The sequence below is a fragment of the Arachis duranensis genome, unplaced genomic scaffold (assembly GCF_000817695.3).
Source record: "Arachis duranensis cultivar V14167 unplaced genomic scaffold, aradu.V14167.gnm2.J7QH unplaced_Scaffold_354584, whole genome shotgun sequence".
Taxonomy (NCBI): Eukaryota; Viridiplantae; Streptophyta; class Magnoliopsida; order Fabales; family Fabaceae; genus Arachis; species Arachis duranensis.
The window spans coordinates 612,355-618,027 of record NW_026264910.1 but is presented as its reverse complement, the minus strand read 5'-3'; the positions used below and the strand labels follow the sequence as shown (position 1 = coordinate 618,027).

General features: G+C 43.3%; 1 pseudogene; it reads left to right on the top strand.

Moving 5' to 3' along the window:
• Nucleotides 1-1,426: 1,426 nt before the first annotated feature.
• LOC127744445 (uncharacterized) lies at nt 1,427-1,521 on the top strand (annotated as a pseudogene).
• The last annotated feature ends 4,152 nt before the right edge of the window (nt 1,522-5,673 follow it).

Below are 5,673 nucleotides of genomic sequence, written 5' to 3'. Positions count from 1 at the left end.
TGAGAATGAACTTGATCCGGAGGATTGCAATATCTCTTGATCCCAATGTTCATTTTATTTTTAGTTCTTACATTTACTTTTCTTGCCATTTTCTTTTCTGCACTTTATTGCTTTCTTTACTTTTATGCCATTTACATTTCCTTGTTACTTATCACTCCAATGTGATTCGTCTAGCTAGGATAATCAATTAACCATTGATTGCTTAATTCGTTAATCTCTGTGGGATTCGACCTCACTCTTTTGTGAGTTATTACTTGACGACAATTCGGTATACTTGCTGAAGGGAAATTTGTTGAGAGACAAGTTTTCATGCATCATGTTTATGGCGCTCAACAAATTTGCTCTATTACTTCAGCAAAGGGTATGTTTATTTGTAGTTTCTTGAAGATTTCCAAAAATCTTGAGAATTGATTATCCTCTCCCCTCTTCTTTAATTGCAGTTGCTGGGGGTATGGAGCCTTTGAGAGGCATGGTTTGAGCGCTTCTCCTTCTTGATGTGACTTAGGGGTTGAGGTTTGAGCTTCCTCATGTCCCTTGTTTTCTTCATCCAATTTCTTCTCTGGGGGTTTCTTGTGGGGCTCCTTCAATTCCTTGCCACTTCTGAGGGTGATGGCTTGACATTCCTCCTTTGATATTGAGTTAGTATTGCTGCAATTCTTGTGTCCAGGGGCTTGCTTGAATAAGAATTCAATCTGTGTTTCCAGTTTCTTGATGGCAGCATCTTGATTCTGCATGTTGGATTGCACTTCTTCCTGGAAAGCTTTACTATCTTGAATTTCCTTGCATAGATTTTCGAGTAGAGCCTCAATCTTTGATAATCACTCCTCGGTTATTGATGATGGGTTGAGATTAGGTGGTTGAGAATGGTTGTTAGATGGATGTTGGTAGGATCTCTGTGAGGTGTGTTGATAAGTTACATTGTTGTTGTAATTGAGGTTGTGGCGTCTTTGATCTTGCCCTTGGTCTTGTTGGTTTCCCCACCCAAAGTTGGGGTGTTTTCTCCATCTAGAGTTGTAAGTTTTGGAGTATGGATCATGAACTTGTCTAGGTGAGTTTCCAACATACTTGGCTTACTCCCAGTCACCTTCTTCTCCTATGTTCGCTCCTTCTTGAGTTGATGGTGAAGTGATGGCTGCTACAACTTGGTTTTCCTCCACCTTCTTGGTAAGATCTGCTAGCTGCTTGGTGATCATCTTATTTTGAGCTAACAATGCATCCATGTGGTTCAGCTCCATTACTCCTCTGGTGTTACTTCTTTCGGAGGCATAGAAGTAGTCATTCTCAGCAACTGTTTCAATGACATCTATGGCTTCTTCAATGGTTTTCTTCTTGTTTAGAGACCCTCCTGATGAGTGATCCACAACCTTCTTTGACTCATAGGAAAGACCTTCATAGAAAATGTGAAGTTGAACCCATTCATTGAACATATCTGGTGGGCATCTTCTTGTTAAGTCTTTGAACCTCTCCCATGCTTCATAGATAGTCTCACCATCTTGTTGTCTGAAAGTTAGCTCCAAGACGAGTTATAAGTGTCTCCATGAAAGCATTCTGTCTAGCACCTTGGTTGTGCATATACTGGACTTGTTATGGCTGTTGCTCCTCACAACTCTCGTCTTGTTGTCCCCTTCCATCCTTTTTGACATCATTTCTATTTGTTGTTGAAGTTACTGATGCATAATCTTATTTTGAGCTAAGATTGTATGAACTCCTTCAAGCTCAAATACGCCTCTCTTTGGAGCTGCTTGTCTTTCAGAGGAGTAAAAATACTCATTCTTGGCCACCATGTCTATTAGATCATGTGCCTCCTCAGCAGTTTTCATCATTTGCAAGGATCTTTCTGAAGAATAGTCCAAAGCTTTCCTTGAACTCATGAACAAGCCTTCATTAAAATTTTGTAGCTCCACCTACTCACTGAACATTCCCTCTGAATACCTTCTGATCAAAGCTTTATACCTCTCCCAGGCTTCATACAATGATTCTCCTTCTAGCTGCCTGAAGGTTTGCACATCAGTTTTAAGCTTAATGACCCTTTTGTGGAGGGTTGAATTTGGCTAGAAATTTGCTAACCAAATCATCCCAATTAATGATGCTTTCTTGAAGGAATGTTTCTAGCCAATGTGTGGCTTTGTCTCTTAGTGAGAATGGAAATAACAAAAGCTTATAGATGTCAGGGTGGACTCCATTGGTTTTGACAATGTCACAAATTCTTAAGAACACAGAGAGGTGTTGGTTTGGATCATCGGCAGCACTTCATCCATATTGACAATTATTCTGGACCAAGGTGATCAATTGATGTTTGAGTTCGAAGTTATTAGCATGGACATTGGGGGTCAAGATACTGCTCCCACATTTCCTTGGGTTGGGGATAGTGTAAGAGGCTAAGACTATTCTCTGAGGCTGGCCATTGTTGTTGGCCACACACTCTGGCAGATTAGGGATGTTACTCTCCATCTCTTGATCTTCTTCTTCTCTGATCACTCCTTTCCCCCCTGCATCCCTTCTCAATCTTAAGAATGTTCTCTCTAGTTCAGAATCAAAAATGGTGATTTACCTCTTTTCCCTCCTGGCAAACAACACAAATAAATAAAAAAAACACAAAAATAGGGCACTCTATTGCTAGAGTGAGGTTATAGTTAGCAGAAACAAAATCTCAAACAGTTAGTGTACTTAGTAAAAACAAAGAAAAATTCTTAATCTAGATTATCACCTACTTTATCATTGTCAATCTAAATCAATCCCTGGCAACGGTGCTGTTCATACCCGGGGTCGAGCTGTCCGACCCGGGATGTTCTACAGACAAAGCGACCGACCTGTTCAGGTCAGGACAAACTGACCTCTTCTCAAAGAGCTCGGCCAAATCACAGGAAAGCCCAAAAAAGGGCCCAAATAGAGGAACACGCCCCAAATCCTAAGGCAGCCCAAGCCTACAGAGAGAACGGTGGTTCCCTTGAAGATAAGATAACTAACTTATCTTATCTAAGAAGGTCACTCTACGCCATTATAAATACACTGGAGCACCCAGGTATAACTTATACTCTTATTCTACTCAATACCTGCTTAATACCCTTGCTAACTTAAGCATCGGAGTCCCTTGCAGGTACCCCCCACCCTCCGGGGACGAAGGAATCAGCACCTCCATCAAGTCTTACAAATCGGATACCTCCGTTCCGACCAGTACAGAAGATCTCGTCCGAGATCGACCTACAGTTTCAGGTAACCCCAAGAACATTGGCGCCGTTGCCGAGGACTTGGAAGTCATCCCATTACCATGGCGGACGATCATGACAACGATCACACCTCAGATCTAGAAGAAAGAACGTCGCATAAGAACGCGGACTCCACACCAAAAGATACTCCCCAAATCAACAATAAGAACTCCCCAAACGAGGGAGCCCTGGATGCATTTCAAGATCGGTTAAAATAACTTGAGGAAGATGCTCTACGTCAACGAGAGTCCGAGAAGGATCTACAAAGAGAAATAAGGCGACGCCGGGAACTGGAAACCAAACTCCTAAAACTTAAAGCCGATGTCAATACTAAAGCCAGCCGATCCACTCCCGAATATAACGCACGAAAGGAGCAAGACCCATTCACCAAAGAGATCATGAAGACAAAAATTCCAAAGGACTTTAAACTCCCAGACATGACCTTATACGACGGCACTACAGATCCCAGCCATCATCTCAGCAACTTCAAAAGCAGAATGTATCTCACCCACGCCTCAGATGCAGTTCGTTGCAAAGCCTTTCCAACTACTTTAACAAAAATAGCAATCAGATGGTTCGACAATCTCCCTCCTAGGTCCATCTCAAGTTTCGACGACATGGCTAAAAAATTCCTAGCCAGATTCTCCATCCAAAAGGACAAAGCTAAACATGCTCTGAGCTTATTGGGAATCCGACAAGGAGAACGGGAAACCCTGCATAACTACATGGAAAGATTCAACAAGACATGTATGGATATACAGAACTTGCCAACAGAAGCCGCTATTATGGGCCTCATTAACGGCTTGCGAGAAGGGCCCTTTAGTCAATCTATATCAAAAAAGTACCCCACATCTCTGAACGAGGAGCTGGAACGAGCAGAAAAATACATCAACATGGAGGAAAACTCCCGGTTAGGAGAAACCTCGAAAGCCGGGTTCACCCCCAGGATAAAGACAAAGATTCCAGAAAGAAGGAAGATCGACATGGAGAGAAGATAAAAAAATACCACAATTACACTCCTCTTCGGGTGTCTCTTGTGGATGTATAAAGAGAGGTTTGTAACACGGAAAAAATACCACCAACTCGACCACTCAAAGGCAAAAACGGAGGAGGAAACCGGGATAAATATTATGGGTACCATTGAATCCGCGGGCACTCCACCAATGAGTGTTTCGACCTAAAAAATGTCATAGAAAAGCTCGTACGAGAAGGAAAGCTAGATCGATACCTGGCCACTCATGATGATGAACAAAAGAAAAGAAGAAGAGCAGAAAATGTCAGACCAATCGCGAGATCATTTCGAACGCCAGAAAGACATGTCCACATGATACACGCCAGATTCACCGGGGGAGAAATCTCCAAATCATCTCGCAAAAGACATCTCAAAGACGTATATCATGTCACAGAAAAGGAGGAAGTACCCGACATCTCGGCGATCACTTTTACGAAGGAAGACGCATCCGGCATCGCATCAGCGCATGATGATCCCATGGTCTTCACTATTATACTGGCAGATGCAAATCTTCACCACATGTTGATAGACCAGGGGAGCTCTGCCGATATCTTATTCAAAACTGATTTCGACAAACTCGGCTTGGAAGAAAAAGAACTCAGAGCATATCTGGACAACCTATTCGGGCTAGGAGATACCCCAGTTCAACCGATGGGATACATCTCACTCCACACAACTTTCGGAAAAGGAAGTCAGTCAAGAACACTCAAAGTAGATTACATCATCATCAACGTAAACTCAGCCTATAATGCCCTAATAGGTCGGACAACGTTAAATCAGCTCAGCTCAATAGTCTCGACTCCACATCTATGCATGAAGTTCCCAACGGCAGGAGAAATAGCCACGGTAAAGGCGGATCAGAAGATGGCGCGCCGCTGTTACAACGAAAGTCTAAACCTCAGAGGCAGAGGAGAAGAATCCCACACAATTGAGCTCGGCGGAGTTCAGAGGCGAGAGGAGCTCCGCCCACAACCTGAAGGAGAAGTAGAGAAAATCCAGATCGGGGACACCCCGGATGAACAACTAACATTGGCACACTCCTAAAAGGAGACATGAAAGAATCACTCATACAGTTTCTACGAGACAAGGCTGACCTCTTTGCGTGGAAGGCCGCAGACGTGCTAGGAATAGATCCCAAACTAATGTGCCACAAGTTAGCAGTCTACCCAGGATCTCGGCCGATACAACAAAGGCGCAGAAAGCTGGGACCAGAACGCTCTCAAGCCGTGGAAGAACAAGTACGAGCTCTGCTGGAGGTAGGTTTCATAAGAGAAGTCAAATACCCACTATGGCTTGCTAATGCCATATTGGTAAAAGGGTCAAACGGGAAGTGGAGAATGTGCACCGACTATACCGATCTCAACAAAGCTTGCCCGAAAGATCCTTATCCGCTCCCAAACATCGACGCTTTGGTAGATGCCTCCTCCGGATATAAATACCTCTCCTTTATAGATG